Source organism: Cryptomeria japonica, chromosome 11, assembly GCF_030272615.1.
Source record: "Cryptomeria japonica chromosome 11, Sugi_1.0, whole genome shotgun sequence".
NCBI lineage: Eukaryota > Viridiplantae > Streptophyta > Pinopsida > Cupressales > Cupressaceae > Cryptomeria > Cryptomeria japonica.
The window spans coordinates 211,663,640-211,689,455 of record NC_081415.1 but is presented as its reverse complement, the minus strand read 5'-3'; positions in this window follow the sequence as shown (position 1 = coordinate 211,689,455).

The following is a 25,816-nucleotide window of genomic DNA, read 5'->3' as shown; positions in this document are numbered from 1 at the left end:
TTAGCCTTGTGTAATTTGTCAACTATCAAATGTTACTACTCAAATTATGCAACTGAGTTACATGCAATATACTTTTCAGATATATATATATATATATATATATATATATATATATATATATATATATATATAAATATAAATTAGTCTAGTATACCATTTGAGACAGGTATTGTAGTGTCTGTGGGAGAATTAACTTTATGCCAACTTGGCTAAGTGTGATTTCTTCCAATGTAATGTGAATTATATTGGTCATGTGGTTTCAGCCAAGGTATAGATTCCTCTCTAGAAGGCATAAAAGTAGTGCTTATGCAAGATGGTCGTGTGGTAGCCTATGAGTCTTGCAAACTCAAGGACCATGAGCTAAACTATCACATTCATGAATTAGAGTTGGCAGTAGTAGTTCATGCTATATTTAGGTAGCGACATTTTCTATTTCGGTGTCGGTTTGAGCTGCACAGTGATCAATGTAGCTTGCAATACATTTTTACTAAGTGAAACTTGAATGCTCAATAGTAGAGATAGATGGAATTCCTCTATGAATATAATTTTGAGGTTAGATACATTCAGGGGAAAGAGAATATAGTGGTGGATGCTTTGAGTCGGAGACAACATGAGGTTTCAACATTGTTCCTTAGGGTGGATCTAAGAGAGAGAATCCTTGGGATTCTTCCACAGGATACCTGGTATCAGGAGGTTAGAGTCGTGACTGAGACTGGAAGACCATTAGAGGGAAGATATTCTAGATATAAACTTGAAACAAATGGTCTTCTTTGATATCTTGGGTGGATCTATATACCTCCATTGGATGAACTTTGTACTTCGATCATGACTAAGGCCCATCATGCACCTTACTCGACACATTGTGGTGCCAAGAAGATGCACGTAGATCTGAGATAGATATATCATTGGGCTGGAATCAAACATGACATTTCTAATTTTGTGTCAAAATGTTTGGACTGTCAATGATTTAAGGTTCAGCATTAGCACCCTACAGGGCTTTCAGAACCTAATTTGGTACCGAACTGAAAATAGGACATCATTTCTATGGATTTCTTAGTAGGGTTGTTGGTTTCTTTGTATCTTCATGATGCCATCATGATCATTTTTGATAGATTGACCAAATTTTCTCATTCTATTCCTATTCAATCTTTTTATACAGCAATAGTGGTGGCACAAGTTTTTATGGAGGATGTGGTGACACTACATGGGATTCCTAGGCAGATCATTTGAGATAGGGATCTTTTCTTTACTTCAACATTGTAGACCTCACTTCAAAATGATTTAGGGACCCATTTGAAATTTATTTCATCTTATCACCCACAGATCGATTGTCAGAGAGGGCACGTGAATCAAATTTCAGAGGACATGCTTCGCATGTATGTTATGGACTAGTAGTTGCACTAGGAGGACTATCTTTATCTTGTGGAGTTTTCTTATAACAATGGGTATCATAGCTTTGTATGTCTCCCTTCCAGGTGTTGTATGTTCATCATTTCCGTACTCCTTTAAGCTAGGATCGGCTAGAGGACAGGGTGTTTATAGGTTCCAATATGCTTCGAGAGATGGAGCAGCAGGTTGAGTAGATTCATGAGCATTTGGTAGCAGTGCAAGATAGATAGAAGAAGTATGTTGATACTCACAGAGCGGATCGTCAGTTTTCTATTGGAGACTGAGTACTCTTGAGAGTGTGTCTGCAAAAGAATTCTATCTGTTATGGAAACGAGTCTAAGTTGGCACCTCGCTTTGTTGGCCCTTGTGAGATCTTTGAGAGGATAGAACCTATTGCCTATTGTCTTTCCTTGCCACTGAGCCTATCCTGCATCCACGATGTCTTCATGTTTCAGTTCTTAGACTTTATCATCCTGATGTGGCCTATTTTCTTGATTGGAATGCATTGCAGGTCGAGGATGGGCAGTTTTCCATGGAGCCCATGCACATTCTTCAGTGTCGGGGTTTGACCCTTATGAGTCATACCATCGACAAGGTAAGGGTCTTATGGGACTCAAATGATGAGACCTCGGCTACGTGAGAGGATGAAATGAAGATGAGAGAGCTTTATCCATATCTATTTTAGGCTTCTAGGAGTAAGCCTTGTTTTGGGGGGGACGATGTAGTACCCCTCCCTCGATTAGACTATTTTCAATACTTATTTTGACCATGGTTGACTTTTCAGTGACTTTTATGGATATATTATGTGGTAACATTTTATTTAGGCATTATGCTATTATGGACTATGATTTGACTTATGATTCAGTGAATGTTGATTATGCATTAATTCCTTGTGAATGATTAGATGTTAACTTTATTTATGTGTTATTGACCATGGACTAATAAATTTACCTTATGTATGAGTTGCATCATTTATCTGTCTTCATGTATGTGTAGAATTTGTATGTGGTATGTAAAGATGATTTCCCGTCACTCACTTCGGTGAGACACAAGAAGTCTTGATTCTCCTTCACCGGTGTGCTTACTATGTTTGTATATATATATGTCTGGTTCGATGATGCAGGAATTGCAAGTAAGAGATATTGAATTCACCTAGTTCCTTAGGTCTGAGTGTACCTATCTAATGCAATAGAAGTGGAGGACATATTCTTAAGGCCCTAAATATCATCTCTAGACTTGCTCGGTAGCAAGCATTGTCTGTAATCTATCAATCTTCCCTATGTTGGTATGCTGGTCATGTCTTTATTTTGTTTAGATGAGTTTGTGTGATACGTTTTGTGACTTTATTAATTTTCTTCTATTATTTTTTATTATAGGAAAAACAGGTTTTGAAGGGATCCCGAAACCCTTGACAAAAGACCCTTAAAAGATAAAAGCATTAAGAAACAAGAAAAGACATTCTGCAAAAAAACCAGCATAGTTCTGGGTAAAAACCAGCATAAAGGCCCAACAAAACCAACAACATCCAGCCATAATAGAAAAAAGACAAAAGACAAATTATTTAATATTTTTAAGGGCATTAGCCAAATTTCCGCTAATCCCTTGCAAATCTTTAATATTATCCTTGAGCATAGGGATTTCCTTGGAAGAGGCCAAAGCAACTTTTTTCATACTCGCCCTAGTCCAATTTTCTTGTAGTGTTATTTAATGTGAAATTAATTATTAATACCTTATGGTTATTAATAATTAATGTGTATTTCTTTTATAAATTAAATTAACAATAAATTATATGACCACTTTTTATGGTTAAATAGATAAATCAAGCATACTAGATTGATTAAATTAATTGTTTAAAAATTTATCTAGTAGATTTATATTGTGTCTTGTTTATTTGAAAAATATCATATTTACTTTTAAGTAAATAAAATATCTAATGACATGTTTGGTGTGTGAGGGAATTTTATTTTTAAATCTTAAAATGTTAATGTTATTAATTGGAGAAAGAAATTAAATTTCAATTTCCATTAGGAAAATAATTTTTCCTAAAAAGATATTTGGGGAAATTTCCTTTTTATTTTGGGGGATTTTCCAAAATAAGGAGTTCTTTTCATTTTAGGGTTTCTTGGTGTAAAATTACATAATATATGTCATATTCATTCATGTAGACTTTATTTATATTCAAAGTTTGGAAATAATTAAATATTATTATTCATCTTATCTTTATTGGAAAAAAGCTATTATATTTTTTTAATAAAAATTTAGTATCTCATTAAACTATTATATATATGTGTGTGTGTAAAAGATTCAATTTCAAACTATTTTATTTACTTCAAATTTATTGTATTTTATTTCAGAATTATCTTCTAGGTTGTATATATAGAGCACAATTTTATGTGCTACTTATTAATAATTTGATTTGTAAGTAACTATCAAATTTAAGATAAAGATGAGAAGTTTTATTAAACACTACGGTTAATCCTTCTAGACAATAGATTTTCAATTCTAACCAAATTAAAAATACCTTATTCATATAAATAAATCAACAAATATAAACTTATCATCATCAAGATTATAGAATACAAAGCAAATAGTTTGCTTGAACATATATAAATGCCATTCTACTTAAAATCAAATTTCTCCACACTTCAAAAACTAATAACAACTTTACTCTCAGTTTTAGCAATGTCAGGAGGGACACTATTAGTGAAACCACAAGATCTTGTGCTTTCAATTCTAACAAAATTAAAAAAGAATTATTCATCTAAATTCATCAACAAACATAAGCCTACCATCAATCAAAATCATAAAATACAAAATAATTATTTACTTGTAACATATATAAATGAATGTCAAGTCTACTTTAAATTGCATTAGTCCCCATTCAAACTATTGATAACAATTTTACATCTCATTCTAATGAAAAAAAAAATCATAAATAATTAACTTAGTATTACTAACCAAATTTTTTTTGAATAGTCATTTAATATTAATTATAATTCTTTGATCAGATCATATGTCGAGTCTTTATTCTCCATACAAAAACATCTGATCTGTAAAAATACAAAAAAAAAAGTAGTAAAAATCAATTGTATTATGCAAATTTATATTTCTTTTTTATTGAATACTATTTTATATAGAAAATAGTTGTTTCATATCATATGCTAGCACAACTGCCCTGCCCTTGACCTAGCACAACTGCCCTTCTGTATATGATACACAGCAGCGTTATTCGAAGCAGCACAACGAAGAGTAAAAAGAAAAGATACAAGGATCTGCATGAATTGATCAGCAAAAATAAGGGTCATAACAATAGCCGACGCAATGCCCACAGGTTCCAATATTACAGCAAGCATTGCCGGTACCACAATTAATATCGCTTGTGCAGTTATAATACTTGCACATATCTTGTACTTTCAACAATATTGCCCCCCCTAATACCTGATCCGATTTCATTAATTTCACCAATAGTGTAATTACCATCAAGAATATCATGAGTTTCATACTAACACCTGATCCGATTTCCATTTCAAACTCTGAGTACCACAGGCAATGTTCACAATTTTAAGTAGACAGTCTCTTAAATAATCTATTGGGCATTCATATTTATCGTTCTCAACGCCATTTACAAATACTTGATATGCAATTTCTCCGCCTCAATTTTTATCTGGTAGTGATCACTTGTATTCAATGGATAGGCGGCTGAGTGTATTGATATTCCATTTAATTCCTCGTTTCATATGTTGTTGAGTGATGGGATGTTTTAATCTCGAATTCACCGGTCTATATTTTTATACCAATTATTTTGTTTTAAATCATACTTGTGATTTTCACCTCTATAAATAATTGATATTTCCTAGTAATGATATTATCTTGAATTTGTTTAAATTATTTTAATAAAATTAGGAAGTACAGAATTATATTGGGACTAAAATTGTAATTGAAAAATTTACTTATGTGTGGTGTCTTTTCTTATTTAGTAGAAATATCCATAGAGGTAGATTCTAGTATGGCTAGAGTTTATGTAATTTTAGTTAATGCCTATTCATAATTATTTTTGAGGTTTTATACTAGTCACTCAATTTCTAAAAATTCTTATTCAAAATATAGTCAACAATCATCTTTATATTTTTCATCCAATGACCACCACGTGTATGTTTTGTAAAGTTTGATCATATGTGTTAGTGTTTGAGGTCATTCCTTAGCATTCATTTGCACATCTTGGAATCCACATGTTCTCTTTCATTGAAAAGTATACAAGGAGAAGTAATATCAACTAATCTACCTTTAGTGTACTAAAAGTAACATATTTGCATTCATAATTCTAGATTTCTTGTACGCTATCTTCTATCTCTTGCAAATATTATGAAAGGTGATCTAAGAGAATGCATTTACTTATGATGTAAGAATGGCCCTTATAAGGAATTTGAAAAATACTATCAATCTTTCGATCAATCAAAAGAGAAGGGAACATTTGGGTGAACAAAATGATTATAATAATACTATCAATCTCTAGATCAATGAAAAGAAAAGAGAAAACTTGCGTGAAAAAAATGATTATAACAACAAAAAAAGGTACACACCATGGAAGGTGAGATTTAACACAATGGATGAGTTTCTAACCACAAAATGATACATATACCCATAGATAATTTGAGGAAAGACATAAATAAGTGTAGGATTTGAGGCATTGTCACTAATAGAGATCACATTTTTAAGGGTAAAATATTTACTAGAAGAGAGAATTTTTTCCCTAGGAAGGAAGTTATCCCTTGTTTAATTGAATAAGGAATAAGGTAAGGATACATACTAAGAAAGATATCTACCAATAATCTATCCAAAAAAGTGGATGATGTTAAAATAGATAATAGCATCCTAAAATGGTTTAAACTAAAGATCAAGGCCTAAGAAGAACTAAATTATGTTATAGATTAATGAGGATCAAAACCAATATAAGGTTAGTGTGAATCTTAAAGAGGAAATTTTGAACATGTTATAGAACTAGTGTAAGATAAGGAAGGACATGGAAGGATGCTCATTGATGTTGAAGAACGTTTAACAAAGCATTCAAACCTGAAGTTTTATTTGAATAATATTATCCATCTAAATATTATCAATATCAATAACTTGATAGCATGTATATCCATTATCCACAAAAACCTATTATGAGGAAATTATATTTTGAAGGTCTTAGTAAAAGGGATAGGAGCAATGTGAAGAGTAATAAGGATCTAGTCATTTACCAATATAGTAAGGTGATTGAGGACCTCATAGAATTACACAAGGAATACTAAAATTTTGATGGCTCTTGGAAAAAAAAGTCATTTTTCTAACTATATTTTTAATACATATTTTTATTATTTTGTTTTTTGGTTGTGGTTTGGTCTTTCTACCATTAATTTGCAATTATATTCTTTTTTTCTATTTTTAAATTCTAGATTATTCTTTTTTGTAGTTTGAGAACACCTATTAAATATTATTTCTTGTCTACAAAAGAATTTTCACCTTTTCATAAATCAACTTCTAAATAAGAGTTAAAATATCTAAGGCCTTTCATCATGATATTAATATCTATTAAAATACTATATATCATTATGAAAAAAATTATATTCATTTTAAAGGGCCTAATTGATTTTCATAATGCACATTTGAAGTACTTCTATGATATCATATAAATGTTTATTTATATATTTATCACTAGATCTACTGAAAGTCTCTTCAATGTTTTGTTACTCTTGGATTAATGTTAATCAACCAATATTAAATCTGTTAATTGTCAAACAATTGGATGTAAGAGTTTATTAAATATATATAAAATATATTATGAGAGATATACAAATATCACAAACTAACTAGTTGAAGGTCACCTTGCTCCATATTTCTTACAATACCTTGACTAAAACGTTACCATCACAAATTAGCCTTGCCCTTTCCCATTGTGTGATTAAAGAAAATAAGGATAATTAAAGTCTATTCTATTTTATATAAATAATTATAATTGAAAAGTGAAGGAATGGTTTAAATCTTCTAAAATATTATGTTCTCAAACTTGGGTTGACTAATGAATTGATTGACCTTTCATCTTGATTGTATTCAAAGTTCAAACGTATCATTAACTAACAAATTTTCTTACTTCTATACTACTTCTTTTAATTCGACAGATTTCCTCTCTTGAATAATTTTAGTGAATATTAGGTATGGGTTTGTTGTCCTACATCCATATACATAGTTGAATAAGGCTGTATATCACATATACAGCAAGGCTATGTGATACGATATGTTACGATTTTAATCAATATAATGTATGTTTGTTGAAATAACTGAATCATTTTTGATGATAAAGGCAACATCAAAGCTGGATCATTCTCGAATTTGTTCTTACTTTCTGCCTTATATTTGAATTATTTTCTATTAAAAGTATGAGCCTATGGCTTTGACTCAATCTACATCTCTTAAGTTGAGTTATTGGACTTGTGGAAGCTTATTTAATATGTGCTGAGAAAAGATTAAATATATTCCATGAGATTCTATAGTTTATTCAAATTTAAAGTGTTAATGTTATCATATTAATAAATTATTATTCAGAAATATTTTAGCTTTGGAAAACATAAGTTGTCTAGTCATGAATGAACATAAATCTAATACATAGTTATAAAAGGAGGGACCTTGTCATTAATAACTTTGCCTCGAGAATTGAAACCTCCCATTTAGTTAGAATGCACAAGCACTTGAGTTTCCTTAAGATTGTGACACTTCAAATTTCTAATTCATAATGATTAAACAAGGGTCATGGTTAGGTAAACACACACAACATTATATTCCACTACAAAGCATTGTAAGAAACCAAACATAATATGTTTAAGGAAAGACAAATAATTAAGTAAAACTACTAATCAATAGTATCATGGGCTAGTAGCTTCACTAGATTTTAGGCCAAGCTCTTGAGGTAGTATGTACTATAACCATACCCCTTAGTAAATTTATGATACCATGCCACTAGCCATATCCTTCTTGGTCTGGAACTTTAAGTAGTAGTTTATTCTATTCTTTTCCTAGCATTACAATGTACCTCTAGACTTGCAACTTAGACGCTCTCTACTGATTAACATCAAGGGCAATTCTAATGGATCGGCAAGAAGATCTTTTGGTTTGGACGGTTAATTCTAATGGAAATTATTCGGTCTCCTCGGTCATCTCTGTGTTGTTCTTCTGTCCTTCCCCTTCTCCTTTATGGCTGAGAGCTTAGTTTAAACACACGACTATAAAGGACAATATCATTTGTTTGGATTCTTTTGCAGAATAAAGTGCTTATTGTCGACAATCTTTGCAAGTGTGGTTTCCAAATTCTGAACAGATGCTACTTGTGCAAGGAAGATGCGGAATTAGTGAATCATTTTCTCATTCACTGCTCTTTTGTGGCCTCTATTTGGAATATAATCCTCTCTATTCGGAACGTATCCTCGGTCATTCTTACCACTTTAGAGGACCTTTTTATTCAATGGATGCCTCCCTCTTTGAATCTTGCTATCTTGAAGTTATGATGTTTTATTCTTCCTTATGTTTCTTGGGGTGTACGGCAGGAGTGAAACAACAGAATTTTCAGGGACAGAGAAACGTCTGAGAAAGTTGTTTATGAGAATATCCCTAGTATTGAGAATAAGAAGGAGGCTGTGATTTTCTCAGATTATGATCTTAAGATGGCTAGGGACTGGCATGTCAAAAATGATGTCTCAATGACTTCCAAATGTGCTAAAAAGAATCAGGAATGTGTTTGCTAGATTCATCCTCCTAGGGGTTGGATTAAGGCTAATTTTGATGGGGTGGATAAGGGAAATCCAGGGCTGATAGGGTGGGGGGGAGTGTAAAGAGATGAATATGACAACTTTGTTTCAGCAATGACACTCTCCTTGGGCTCTCAGTTGAACCACTTAGCCGAAGCCATTTGAGCTGACCAAGTTATTGACCTAGCTCATAAAAAGAATTTCAATAATATTTGGATAGAGGGACATTCAAAAAATATTGTTGAATAACTTCTAGGAAACTCCCCCCCTTCTTGGACAATTAAAAGCTAGATCTATGATGCTAAAACCATTCTTTCCAACTTTGAAAATGTTAAGATCTCCCATATTTTTAGGGAAGCCAACCAGGAGGCCGATTTTTTTGCCATTGAGGGGGTCAAGTCAAATAGGCAACACATGTTGTAAACCTATAGCGAACTGGGTGCTAGTGTCAAATCCTGAATTGTCTATGATATCACTTATGGGAAAGCTACCTTATTAATGATGATTGATAGGAGAAGGGCATAATACAATGGCACTAGTTATCATGATAGAGGTGCATTAATTACACCTAAAGATAGTGAGGATTGGCACGTATTCTGGGTAAGTTGGCTCTTTTGTTGGATCTCATTCTTGCTCATTCAGATTGCGAACTCCAGAAGGAAAGCTTCAGTAGATAGGGGGGTAGAAGGAAATGGGCTTAACCCACTACTTGCAACAAGAGAAAGGTTAATCCTGAAGTTTGGAGGCGCATTGATAGGGGTGGGTTGCTTCTCTTCATTGATAAGCTCCATGGCCATGACATAGAAATCACAAAGAATTTCACCAAAAATTGAAAAGAGGGAGCAATTATTTTAAATGGCAGAAGGGTTAAGGTCAATGAGAACTTGATTGGGGATATTCCTAGGCTTTCGATTGAGGGGATTAAATTTTTTAGGGACAATAAATTTTCAGATGAAGCGGTCTAGTTCAATTCCCAAAATCTTTTGAGGAGAGGGAATCCTTGGTTAAAGTCTCCAACAATTATTATGAAGTTGGTACGATTAAGACTATTTGGAGGGAGGGGCTCAGAATTGTTATGATGTACATCACTCTTGATGGTAGATTCACCAGAGTTTATGGGTATCACTTTTCCCTCCTAAATCACTTCTGCCATAAGGTGAGGTTTTTCTTTCCTTATTATTTATTTTGTTATTTGAATCATAGCATAAAGGAACACATGAAGAACCCTAGGAAGAACCTCGTCATGCATGCAGGCCTCATCAGGCTAATTCATGATCACTTTAGCAAAATTATTGTCCCCTCTAACACCACCTCGACCTCATCCTTTAAAGGGTATGACACTAATGTTGGATAAGAAAGAATATTTAATTAAAATCCCCAAAGAAACCCTTCAAAATATGAAGATAAGGGAGAAGGACTCCTCTAAGAAAACATTGGTCTCTTATTCAAAGGATTCCTCAGATGGTGTTCTATGGATTGAGGAGGAGAATAATTCGATGGTCTAATGTCTCCAAAGGACAATAGAGCTTATGGAAAAAATTAAAAAAAAAAAATGAGAAAAATATAAAGCATGTGGAAGGAGACATGGTGAAGATCAGGGGCACTATGAACACAATTATGGAATATAGCCACAAAGAAGTAAAACAAATTTCTTTTACTATAAGCATTATGGTGGAAAAACATTTAAAACCTCGGCAAGGGACTCTATTTGTCTAAAGACTCTGGACCTTCGAAAAGGATGAGAGATAATCTGAAGAGGAAAATAGATTCACCATCAATGGAGATACAGGAACTGAAGAAGGTTTCTTAGGATATGTTCACCCTTGAGACTAAGGTATTTGAAACATTAAAAACTTTAGGTTATCTTGGTTGGTGTTTTGTGTTGGATTTTAGTCTGTTGCTATTGTCTTTTTATTTTCTTTGTCTGGCAGCTTTTTGGTTCACCGAACTCTTAATGTTTTATTCTTGTAAACTCTATGCTTTCGGGTCTTTGTAAAAGTTGTTTTTCCCTAAATCAAAAATATCAGGGGAAAATTCAATTTCTCTAAGTAAAATTTTATATCCCTATCACCTCAATCATTGTTGAAATATAAAAGTTTGATGTAGATTTGAAATCTACCAAACGATACTTTACTACATCAACACCTACAACAATATCTTCTATGCATGTCATATTTTTACTCCATAATACACATCCACTTGTAATGTCATGGACACCATGTCTCACAAATATCTTGTCAATGATACTCTTCTTATCATAGAAGCCACTTTGGTGGATGCTACATAATAGACCTAGCAATTATTTCTAATTATGCTTTGGTTTACAGTAAATGAATCAATTTAGAGAAAAGTGTTTTTCACTTTTTACATGTTCATCCTACTTTATAGGCCTACAGTAAATCGGAATTCTAAAATGCAATAATCAAAATATCCTTACCTCCTATATGGAAATTCTTTTCACTTCTAAAAAATTTGATTATTCTATATTGTCTTCCCTTGTAGAATGGATCCAAATAAAACTAGCAAGTTGGAAAGGGGCTATAGTAAGAAATATTGGAAATCTCTATATTCTAAAATCTTTCTTCAAAAGTGCTCCTATCTACCTTCTTTCCCTCTTCCACATGGCTTCAACATGGATGAGAAATTTTAATTTAATTTACTAATAGTTCCTTTGGTCTAGAACTATATCTCTCCTTTAAATTGTGATATTATTTATTCTCACAATGAGGATAGAGTTATTGGCATCAAAAAATCCAAAAAAAATGAACATGTTTGTACTATCTAAAGCTGGATTGAGGTTGTTTAAGGATATAATAGATTAAGTAATGAAAGAAACACATTTGAATGGTTGAGATGGAATTTCCCTCCTCAATATTGAATCTCTCCCAAAAGGTTCTTATATCTAAAAGAGTGTTTTCTTAAAACAAATGCCATGTGGGAAAGGAAGTTCAATGCTAGATTAGTAATCAGTAATTGACTAGATTTTTTGAAGGGTCCTTGGGTTTCTATTACTGCCTTGGAATATCGCCCTCTTTTCTCTACTATTGGGATGATTCATTCTCTCCTCCTTGAAGAATTGAGCCTATCCTACAACTTATGTTCTAGCTTTAGATATTCGTTTTGTTCTCAACAAGTAAAGTTTCTATAGAACTAGATCTTATCATATGCTTATTTGGCTGGCTTCTAAAGATGGAAATTTCTCTTTTACATCTAACTTTAATCTTCAATTTTCTAAAATTCCTACTCACTTAAATGGGTGACATATTTGGAAGTAAAAATCTATAGCCAATCTTTCTTTTATTCATTCATGTCTTGCAACAAGAAGGTTCTCACCATAGACAATGTCTAGAGAAGAGGTATGGGACTTGTAAATAGATTTTTCTTATGTGATAAATATGGGTAAAAAATTAATCACATTGTTGTCTATTGTGCTCGCCATTAGAATATCAACTAGAAAATTATTAGAGCCTTTTCCTTAGCTTAGGTTTTGCATAATGATCTAAAAAAGTCTATTGACTATTGGACCCCCTATTTTGCCATTGTCATTTAGTTAAGCTTTAGTGGAAATATTTCTTTCATAATTGTTGTGGTATCTAGAAAGAATTCAATAATAGGTTGTTTAGAGATAAGAATAAGTTTTAACAGTTTTTGGATAATACTATTATATATAAAATTAAGGACAACACTAAAGGTTTTCCCTCCTCAAGGCTAAAAGACTTCTCTCTTCTCCTCAATTTTATGTTGCTAAATTATAGAACATCTTTGAGACCCTTTCAATCCTATCTTCTTAAATCTATATATCTAGCAAATACTACCCATTGGATCCCCTAACCTTGTCTAGCTAGATTTAAATTTTGATTTCCCAACTAATGGGAACTCACATCAGGTATGAGGAGAAGGTAAATTAAGGGATGAGAATAGGAAAACAATTTAAGCATATCATATTAAGTTGGTGATCATACAACATTTAAATTACATTGAGGTGGTATATTATCACCATGATATTATGTTGGGGAAAGGAAAAGGGTACAACTAGTTAATAATGCAAGATTATTCTAGAAACACCATCAATATGCTAAGGTCTAGTCATGCTTGGATTTTTAGTAGATGACCTCATTATTAAATCTTATCTAAATTTGATCAACCTAGAGTAGTTATGTCTAATGCATAATTTTAGAGAAGACAACATATCTATGAAAATGTTGGAAAATTTTCTTTACTTTGTTCATGCCATTGAGATATGAAATAGTGAGCATGATCTTGTAGAACATGTGTGGTGATTTTTGTCGATATATGAAATCTCATTGCCCCTAATGTTAGAGGTGGAGTTGATTTAACACTTGGAAATAATGTTTCATTCATTTGGCATCCAATATTTTCATTATGGACCTAAGGTTGGATGCATATTTCCCTATCAAAGAATTGATTGCTAAGTTTTTAGGCATTTATGTATACCTTTCCATTTTGGTGTCCACCGTTTGATAGTAAAGTGTTTTCTATTTAGTATTTCTTGGATAGAGATTTGATTCTAGTGGGGCCTAATAGTTCTTTATCTTACGAATGACTAAGAGATCTATACTATTCTTTAGCAAGGGAATTTTTCATCCTAGATCAAATCCATGATGGGTCATGACTCTATTCTCTATGCTAAATTTAGTTTATGTTGGAAGGACATGTAGATCGATGTTAATGGCTTATCTATTAACATCAGAGTGGAAATTAACCTGGTGTCTATTTCAATTTCTATGGAAAGAGTCTCCTTCTCTAAGAAAATATAAGGATGACATGAAAAGTCTCTTCAAAATAGGAGTGAATATTATCTATTAAAATAATAGTTTTATCTATGAGGACTTGCTATAGGTTTAGTAGTATGATGTGGAGGTTCTCATGAGGTATAACACTTTGGCTAGTTATTTTAAAAGGTTTAATTCCCATTTATTTGTAATTCTCAATCAAATTAGGAATAATGTTAAAATTAATTTTTCAATCCTCCCTTGTCTTTTTGTGAGTATGGTAGAGTCTAAATAAAAACAAATCCCCTTTCATTATGCTTTCAATTATTGGTTTACTTAGTATAATAATTTCATCACCCCAACTATAGAATCCCTACCTAAATTTACTAATCCTTTCATTATCATTGATGTGAACCCTATCCCCTTGGCTAAAACCCCTATGATGCAAGAGCACCTAGTTGAGCAAAACTCTCCTTTTTGAGTATTTAATGCTTTCATGTTTTTAATGTCTTGTGCTAGGTTTTTAATGTTGTTTTAGTTTGTTGTGTTTCATTTTTAGTGGTTTTGATCTCATTTTGGGTTCAAGAGGTCAAGTTTTGACTTTCAGGCTTTGAGTTGACAATTTTTGGCAAAAATGTGCAAAAATGCATAAAAGGTCTCCAAATGATTTCCAAAGAATTGAAACATGTTTACTAAGTGTTTTTAAGAATTTCTAAGTTTTTTAGACAATTTAATAAGGTTAGAGTGTCAAAAATGTCTTTTGGAGCAAGAAATGTTGTCATTTGGGCTTGCCAAAGTTGTAAAAGTTGTCATTTTTGGGTTTTATCTAGCAAAATGCAGTTGTGGAAGCCTCATGTCCATAAAGGGCTTGGTAAATAAATATAAATTCTATAAAAATGCCTCCCTTTTCCTGGAGAATGGTTGGTGATTGTAAGAGAAAGAGATTCCTAATAAAAATTATGAAATTTTGGCTTTTATCACTATTTTTTGCTTCTTTGGAGTAACAATTCGTACTGTAGCTTTGCTAGTTTGTACTGTACCTTGGGAAAATGTGCATAGTAGTTTTAAAATTCTCTCCATGTGACTTTTATACTGGTTTCCTTTGGCAATTTATTTGTGCAAAATTATTTTACTTTTGTGTGCTCATTGCCCTGTCAAGGGTTTGAGGTTCCAAAATGCCACCACTTGACTAATCCAGGTCTGGGATCCCACAAAATGGATTTAGTCAAGTTTTAACTCATGTATATAGTGTACACATGCTTTAATTTATGCCAAAATTGTGTTTGGAAGGAGGACTTGAGTGAATACTAGGCAAGTATTGATTACTCGGCTAGTAACATGATCAAAAACTCAAGATTTGAACCCAAAAACAATTTGGAGTGAACAAATGTATGAGGAAGAGGTCTGGACATATGGCCAAGGGTGTTGAAGATCACCTTGGTTTTTTAGAGCAGCTTGTTCCCATTAAAAATTCTCACTTTGTAAACAAAACAGTGAGTTCACTGTTTTTGTGAATTGTGTTTGTCAAATGCTCATGGAATGCTTCAAAAGCATCATCCAAGCCTTGTAACTGAGAAGGCAATGTAATAGGAAGATTCTCTAGTTTTTTTCAGACCTCATTGAGGTATATTTCCAATTCAAAAACTTCATTATGTAGGTCCAAAGAAGGAGCAGCAGTTGACTGGTAGAAGGGCAACATTTTAACAGTCATAGTGGCATTTCTCTTCATTTTTCTTAGTTGTTTGCCAAATGTTTGGCATAATGCTTGACTATCCATAGTAGGGGAAGCTTTAATTTTAGTGTGGCAAAAGTTATAATCTATTTTTGAGGCTTTATTGATGGAGTTGGGAAGATTTCTCTATGTTCCTTGGTCTAAACCCTACCAAACCCTCCAATTATGCCACAAATAGTGGATAGTCCTTATTTTGCACTAATAGTGGCCTAAACCATGAAAATACACTATCATATAGCTTAAAAATACCATCCAAATCAAGGTTGTTGGAGGAGAGACCCATCGTAGAGTAGGACAAGCAAAAAGGTGTCAATTACCCCTCTGCTGGCTAGTAGCCTTTTGACTGCATAACACACACTTTACAAGAACCCGATTGCAAGGAGGACTTTGGGACTCATGGAACTTTGTGAGATCATCCTAGAATAGTGAAAAAAATGACATAAAGGACCTTGGATAGTGTGTAATCCCTTTTTGAGGTTTTGACCCTTGGTTGGTGAGTTGAGTAAGGCATAGGCTATGGGCCTAAAACTAAGTTTGATTATGAAAACTTGAGTAAATCTTGTTTCTCTATATGTCATTGTTGGAGTCTCCTAATACATTCTGAAATAGTGAGTTAAATGCCAAAAGAATAGGGATTGAGAATGTGTAGATGGGTGGAGTGAGCAATTGAAGAAAGTTTGAGTAAGGGTGTGAGCTTTCACCAAGAAGGGAGGTTGATGGTGAAGACTTGTAGAGAGACCTATCAAGTGTAACTAAAATTTTTATTGCAAACATCAAGAGTAGACACAAACAATACCTCTTGTTTCCTTTTATGGCCTTTTGACTCAAATTGGCCTTTTGAGCACTTACCTAGCAACCTCCCTATCACCCTAGGTATTTCTCATCTTATATATTAAACACCTTCTGAAAGAAAAAAGTGAATGGAAATCATTGACATCATATGAAGCTCACTAATGAGTAATACAAAATCATTCCAATCACCCTGAGCCCCAAGAAAATAATACAATAAAGATCTATTCTAAAAATGGCATTTACAATCAATGTTCACATATTGCTAAAAATAGAAACTACTAAAAACAGAAAGTTTGTCCAAGTGCAAAATTAGGCCAATTGGAGACAATGAATTTTTTTAAAAATAGACTCACATGAATGTATCCATACACAAAAAGCAATAAAATAAATTAAATAGAAAGAGTCAAAATGTAGCCTAACAAGTCAAACTAACAAGTCTCTTATGCAAGACATGGAGAGGCACTACAAAATTTATCATATTTAGCACTCAAAACTTAGTTGCTTTTTATTTTACACCTTCTAATATAGACATTAGTACCTTGTCCATACAATATTTTTTTGTACCACACTATCATCCCTAATCTATATGAGCTTCTAGGAAAAAGAGTTTATGGAGTTTCCTAGTTAGTTTTGATAACTTGCACTTTCAAACTTATGATCTAAATATTTTCATCTAAGTGAGAAAACTTAGAGTTCACATTGTCCTAATGGTTTTCTCAAAGTTGAGAGAAGGATATTGAGTCCTCATGGGGTCTGACCTCCCTTCATAGTGGTTTTATTTGCATCATCTACAATTGAGGTGATCCATTATAATCTCTAAAATAAGAAAGCTTAGGAATATGCTAGTTGTCCACATTTAGGGAAAATACATCATAGTCTAAAAATGAGTTGTGCTAATCACTTTATTTCATTTACAAACATGTCTAGTTGTGCCAATAGTTGTTCTACAAGTTTAGTAACGCATGGAGCATCATGCCATGAATGCATACATAAGAAAATATTAATATGTTCAAAAGATAAAAAATAATATTTTAAAAGTAACATATAAATATTTAATATTTACTATAATTCTCAAAAACAATTAAAATTATTAAGAAAATATATTCATGTATTCAAAAGTAAAACAAAAATCTACATACAAAATTAAAGTGAAAATTTAAAATAAATATTTTTGTGAACTATTGGAGATCTCCATCATTCATAATACTGACCATGACACTTATTGATTATTGAGTTGTGAAACTACTCAAATCGCTTCTCTACTTCCCCCAACCCTAGTTTTCAATTTGATGTCCTCTCTTTTTCCCCATAAAGAGTGTTGCATAGAGAAAGAAGAGATTCCTATTTTATAACCTACACAAGCACAATGCATCCTCCTCCTAAACCTCCAAGACAAAATATATGAGAATTTTAGAGTGTTGAATATGGTGTAGGGGCACCTTAGCATACAAATATGTTTGAATTTGTGTGACCATTTGGGGTCCTTAGAAGTTTTTGGTAATCAAATTAGATGTTTGGATCAAATGTTGTTAACATTTGCAAAAAGATGTAAAAGTTGTCACTATTAAAGTTGTAGAAAGTGTCTTAATGTGGTTTTGTTAATCAAGAAAAGGTTTAAAAAAAATTGGAATGAATTAAAAATATATACATATAATCTCCAACTCAAATTCCATGGTTGGAGAAGGTTGGAGAATTATTCAATAAGAAGAAACTTCATTCTTTGGCAAGTTCTATGTTGTATTTTTTGTGTTTTTCCTTTATTACAGTTTGATTGTTTCCTTTGGTATGGCCAAGAATAGTATAGTACATGCATAAAACCAATAAAAAAGATGGAAAAATGAATCTAGTTTTATTTTCTTTTGGTTTGGTTCAATTTCATTTTTTGAATCTCCCCTAGGGTTACCAGTTTTGGGAAATATGGCATAACTCTTCGTTCCACTGTTGGATTTTGACAAAAAATTTAGGAAAGGTCTATAATAAGGTCTTTTTCAATATCATTAGAGAGAATGGCCTAATTGTTTAATTTGTGAAAGTTATAGGTGTTTTTTCTTTTCATTTACATGCATATTAATCTAATTAAGCCTACAAGAGGCAGCAAAATCAATTTTTGAAGCATTCCATTATAAATAACCTACCTTAATTTTGAGATATGCTAAATAAAATATAAAAGAGTATCTAAAAATTATCTTACATTTTGGTTATCATGTGTCCCTCAAAATTTATAGGGGAATAGATCCTTCAGGAAGGCTAATAGGAAAGAGGCCTAGTTGTGAACAATCTACCATTGAACCATGCCAAAGACTTGTTGCAAGTGCTTGATTGAGTTAGTAGAGATATTCTAATCCCCCTCTCTACATCAAAATAAATAGTTGGAACTCTCTAAGTAGTAGATGATCAAACTACATGAGGCCATGAAAATGTTATAGACTTTCAACAAGTTGGTATTCAAGAGGGCACAAGAATGTGTAAAGAAATCCCTCCATAATCATGCATGGGAACACATAAATTAAATGGATAAAACATTTTAAAATACAGAATGATTGAGAAGGAATTTTAGAACATTAAATAAGATCTAATCTTAAATAAGGACATTCAAATTGAAGTTGAGGTTGCCAAGTTATAGAAAAATTAGGTAGTTCCCATGAACAATACTCAAGAAATAATTGAGTATGATAAGGCCTTGGTAAAAAACATAGTGACTATTATACAATTCCTATAGAAACAACTAGTTAAAATAAAAGAGAAATGAATGAGAAAGGATGTGGTGCTCTTGATCCATGGTAGCCTCCTCTAACAAGCACAAAAAAGATCAAAATTCATGATTGATCTTTCCAAATCTCTCCATTAGGCCAAAGGTGCTGCTAGAAGGCCATCTATATTTTGTGTAGAAATAATGGTATGCCACTAAGAACCTGAAGTCACTCAATGATAGTCAATTGTCAATTTTCTTTGTATTGGTTTTTGTGTTTTTGTTGTTATGTTTGTAAGGAATTTTCCATTTTAGTTATTTTCTAAATCTCACATCTTGTGAGATTCATCTATTTTTCATTGATTGCTAAAATTAAAGGGGCCTAGGGCCTTATTGTGCTAATCTAAACAAAAAAACTTAAAATAAATAATTCTTATATTAAATTTTATGAGCCTATACAATAAATAAAATAATTATTAAATTAAAAATTATGAGTCTATGTAATAAATTAAATATTTTTTTAAGTCAATAAAATAGTTCAAGACTAATATTTCTTGATATTTTTTATATGAATGTGTTTAAAAAATGTATACTAATATAAATGTATCAAAAGAAGTATAAGAAACAGAATTTTACCTATCCTTAAAACATAAAATTGAACTCTACCAAGATGATAAGCTACAATAAAAAACATTTGAACTAATAAACCTAATTATTCTCACTTTATGCCAAAATACTTACATGCCCATTAGATGGATACATTTGATTAAACTTAACCATTGACTTTGATTTAATATGATGAAGAAGCTCAATGCTTATAACTATTGAGTCATTGATTACTATCTTTACTACACAAAAACTCAAATTACAATCATACCATTTCACTCCAATCCATCTATCATCTTATCTAATGATAATTTTTAGAGAGAGAATCTTAAGATGACATCAAGATAAATTTCTTTTTGTAGAAAACTTTTCATAATAAGCTTATTCATTTATATGTTACTGAGGAATTTTGGTGGATAAATTTAACAACCCTAACCTTATGTATATTTAAATTACCATTCTTACATACCATGTTCGATGTTACTAAAGCATACGTTTTTATATTTGTAAAATGTATATCATAGTGTTCATTTTGATATATTATTTTAAATTTCCTTTTCTACAAAGATAAGTAAATGTTTTTCCATTCTATTATAAAGTAATAAGATTTGTTAACCCTTTTTTTTTCTCCAAATGATAATGATAAACCATTTATATGTTATATTGCATTAGTGATAGAAATAATAATATTTCTTTCTAGTAAAAGTGATAATCCTATGAACATGACTTTAGTAGTGAAAGTGATAATGCTTTTGATTAGGGTAAAATAGGTTTTTGAAGGGCCCTTGAAACCCTATACATCAAACATTCAAAAGATAGCCATTAAAGAACACCAAAAAAGCAAAAGACAATAGCCATAGAAAAGACAACTGACTGAAAACAAAAAGTGTAGAAAGACACAACACAAAGAAACTAAACACTAGACAACAAAAAAAGCAAAGAAGAACAACCAAGCCTAGGTGAAGTTCTTTAGCAACTCAATAGCTTCCAATTCTAATTGCTCCATGTCTTAGCAGTCCCCTTGATATCTTCAATGTCCCTGCTTGGGTTTTTCTTCTTTCTATTACTTGTGCATGTTCTTTTTCTAGGATGCACCTCCTTATCTTAAGGGGCCCCATACTTCTCCTCAGTAGTGTCCCTGAGGGTATTTTCTCCTTAGACATGTTGGAGTTTGTTGATAAGAACCTTGATTCTATTAGAGGCGGCCTTTAAAATCTTGTAACTCTTCTCCCCAATCTTTTTGAGAGTCTTCTCAATCCCTTCCATCTTTTCTTCAATAGAAGTGATAATATTATGTAATAATAAAATAATTTAAACATTCAGATTGACCTTATTTATAGAAAAAACAAATTATTTATTGAGGTGAAAATCTTAAGAATCATTAAAAGCATTAAAATGCGTATTCTAATATATATTGGTAAACTCAAGACTAAAACATACCATCACTCAAAAAACAACGAAAACAAAATAATTAAATGACATATCACTAAAATCAATCGGCTAGCTACCATCCAAAACATAGGTGGAGAAATTTTATGTGTGTGTTTGTAATTGGTATCGTCAATAATAAATATGGATGCCCAACTGATTTTATAAGCGGTTGTGTATCTCTGAATGGTGAGCATTGCCTATGGTTTAAAGAGTTTCAAATGGGAAAAAGATCAGATGTTGGTGAGAAATTGATGATATTTATGCTGGTTATACTAATATTAGGAGATGCAGTACACGGAAAGGACTGCCTAGCTCCCCAATACTCATGTAAAAGCGATTGGGATTGTCCTGCGTATGGTCCTACGTTTGTGGACTACGTTTGTTGGGACAAAGGAACGTGTAAAGATGGCCTTCGCTTCTGTGACGCCCTTTCCTTTTGATATTACTAACAAGATATATTAGAATAAATGAAGTGTTTTATTGCGATAGAATATTTGTTGGGAGTCATTTGTTATTCATACAAAATATGTTAATTACAATAGATTTTTATGTCATTTTTATTAGTTTGATTTTCTTAAATTATTTTATCAATGCTTTAAAAATGTAAAAAAGCTAGTAAAAATAATTATATTGTACAAATTTATATTTTTGTTCAGATATCATTTTGTATAGAGAATAGTCGTTGTCTAATTGTTGTGTTTTAATGCACACAATGTAGACCAAAAGATTATTGAAAACATAGATAAAAAGTGGTTCATAATATAACACTTAACAAAGTCAATTGATAAGGAATACATATCTTGACTAAAATATAAATTATAAAACATTCGCAAATCCATCCGCATTAAGATTGAGAGCGTCCACAATTCTATAGAAATATAGTTGATACAACAAAAAGGATGTAATTATATACTTGGCACTTTAATAAGACTATTATTTAATGTAAAATTTGTTTTAATGTTTAGAAGCTAGAAATCAATATTTCAATCAACATTTTAACATTCATCAAAAATTGTGTTTGAATGGAGAGGAGACGTGGGAGAGGCGGGAGAGGTGGTGTTAAGGTTTCGTCTGGCTATGGGGATTCTGATTTCGATGAAGATGGGGATGGAAATACTTCTTTTTGTGCTACGTAGTCATTTAGTGTAAAAATGGTGGTTTTGGCTATGCTTCTTGGTGCTTGTTTGGGCTTTGCACTGTTGTTTCAGCTTGGCCCTTCCCCCTTTTGGTTTGGCATATTCTCTTACCGAGAGAGCTTTCTCTTTTTCCATTATTAGCACAGCTGGGCTCTTTTATTTCATGTGGCTCATGTAGTTCTCTTTGCTAGTGTAAGGATCAGCCTCTATGAGAGCTAATGGTTTCTTGCTAATTGTATCATTTTTCTTCCCTTATTTTGGTTTGGTTTTCTGGTGTCGCTGTGAGCAATGTTTGTGGCTTTTTTCTATTTTTGCGGATGGGTTTGGTTTTGATGTTCCCTATGGGAGCTTTGGTCTCTCCTAACCCCTTCCTTGGTAGTCGACATGGCTTTTTTTTAATAACTTGCTTCACTTAACCCAATAAATTTCAACCTTTTTTTTGTTTATTTATTTAATCGTTTGTGCCTAATTCAATCGCATACTCTGGGCATCTATCCATTTGTTTTAGGCATTCATCCATCCACAATAAGCATCTAACCATACAGGCTAGGCATTTGTCCATACAGAACAGGGGGTTTCATCTATCTACTATAGGATAGGCATCTATCCAACCCGGGATAGGAGGTGCTCTAGCTAGAGACTTAGACTCATCAAGACCATCTGGGTCTTGAGTCACTAACTAAGTACTACACTCCTCTAATAGGAGTGCATCGAGGTCATCATCCTTAAGAGTAATTCAAATAACATAATGCAAGCTTGAATTTCACCTCAAAATTTGGCCTAAAGCCTCGAGAAGTCAAGCGAATCTATATGAGATTCCTTTCGAGTATGCATTGAAATACTTTTTCCTTTATTTCCCTTATCTTTCAATTAGGAGGCTTTGCAATCCATCAATTATACCAAATCCGAGACCCCATCCCTGAAAACCTGAGTACTATGGACAACTCCATCCCTAGAGTGCCTACATACCCGTTTAGGCACATGATCAAGGTGTAAAGTATGTACTTCTATCTTCTAATCTATGGTTTAATGTAAACTATTTGGTGGGTATGCAACACTTTCGAGGGTCAATGTCCTAGATAATTTCTCTACGGTTGCTACCCATGATGGTAGATTTTAAGCAAAGACTCAAGGTGGTCTATTGCTTGTGGCCTAAAACAACTAGGTCCTAATACCTATCATAAGTGTCACCCTTGACCCAATTATGAATCGTCAACAACTTTTTGATATTATGCCAATTTTATAAAAGCATTTCACTCAATCCTCCCAAAAGGGGTTTACTATGGTTTAACTAGCTGGTGTAAAATCATTTAAAGGTTATCTTATTAGATTATCGAATCAAGGGGGATTACCCGCCCCTTGGATTTTAACTTCCAAGTGTCCCTTATTACTCCTTGATGATTTATAGGGATGATGCCCTAGATGTCGTTGATGCAGCTTTATTAGGCATTAGGTGTAGTAGTTAAACATGATGGCATTACCCGTAAGCATGACCCAGAGACACCGTAAATACCGAATGCTACTAGGTTTTTGTTTTCCAAATCCCTTTGTTTAGTTTTCTAACTAAGAGGTCTAACTCTTATATTCAAATGAAATTAACTCTATTCTAATGTAGATAGAATGGAAACCAATATTGAGAATCAAGCCACAAAATAAACTCTACATATAAAGAAGGAAATTCTCTTGAAGTAGAATAAATAAGAGATCTACCATCTAACATCATGAAATATAACATCAATTATGCAACTAGCATGGATAAATAAGAAAGTGTAACTTCTATAGAGATAACAAGAAATGAATAAATGTGCCCCCAATGGCATTAAGTTTGTCTTCTTCTAATTTTACCTCTTTTATTTAAAAAAAAACTAAGGCATTGATACTTAGAAAGGGAAAGAAAGATTCCTTTAGTCAGCTTGATTAAATCTAAATTCATGAAAAATATGAATCATCCAATTAAAAGGATCTACTTAGACAAAACTTACTTTATAATTATTGGGAAATAATTTAGATTAAACATTCCTACTTATGTTTTCCAAATCAGTTTGACAAACAATTTTTCCCATTTATCTAATTTTAATGTTGCCTCAATTTTAGGGACCAATTCCCTTCCCCTTTTTAAAAAAAAAAAAAAAGAAAAAACCCTTTATAATATACCAATAATAAAATTTGGGTTTTTCAATTAATGTAGATAAATTAACATTCTTTTTTTATATATGTATGTTTATATTATCAAAAATATAAAACCCTTAAGAAAATAACACAATTATTATTTTGTTTATTTATTATAACTCATTTTTTTCTTTTTATCTATATATATAAATACATATCTAAAATAATAATAATAACAGTAAATTGATTAAAATCTTTTTTTTTTTTTTTTAAATTAATCGAAGCATAACATTTATATGTTTTAACTGTTAATTCAAGGGGGAAGCAGTGAGTGGGGGCCATGGGTCCCAACACCACTATGGACCTGTAGGTGAAGGCCCACAGTGATGAGGGGGCGGTCGCGGGCCGTCCACTCCCTTTGTGACAACTGTCATAGTAGTGACCACAAGGGTAGTGGAGGGAATCTGCTCCCCACGCGTGCAACGTAATGATTATACATATAAATTCATTCCATCATTAATATGTTACGGTATCATTTTATATTGAAATTTTAATTTTTGATTCATAATGAAATATAATTTTAATAACATATATATATATATATATATATATATATATATATATATATATATATATGTACATATATATACATACATATGTATGTATATATACATATGCATATGTATATGTGGTTTTATTTGAGTTTTATTTAAAATTCAAGAGGAGAAAAATATTATTATAAGGAAAAATATTCAACTCAGTTATGAAAGGTATTAAAATAAATTGCTCTCGGATGATTTCACTGAAGTAGAAAAAAAGAATTTATTTTTTCCTTGGAGGCATGTTTTCATTTGAAGTATATTATTACTAATGTTTGTATGGGAAGTTATTGAAATAAATATTGCATCTTCACATTGTGCTTTGGTATTGAGGAAAATAAAACAAAGAGGAGATTTTATTTTATTTTCTTAGGTCAAATAAAATTTCTCTCAAGAGCAATATTCATTTATAGAGGGAAATGAATTAATTAAGGGTTTTAAGATGATCAAATCAATATTCAAGAAAGAGGGGAATGCGTTTACTCTCATGAATAAAATAAGTTTCTGGTGCACATGTACAAACCAAAAAAAAGATTCATACAAAAGGAATTAATCTTTTTTCCCAGTAAGCTTCATTCGCTTGAAGAAAAGAAGAAAACACGATTCATACATGAGTAATTAATTTTCATAAAAGAAAGATCTATTTCTTTCTTTTTCCCTAGAGAAGAAAAAAATTAATTAAATAAATAGATATCGTTACAGTCCTTTTTTTATTTTTAAAAAGACAACAAAGAATTAATAGAGTTTCTTTGATTAAGTTTTCTAATTAACTAAGATTGTAGATCTTTTATATGAAATAAATTCTAAGAGAGAAAATAAACT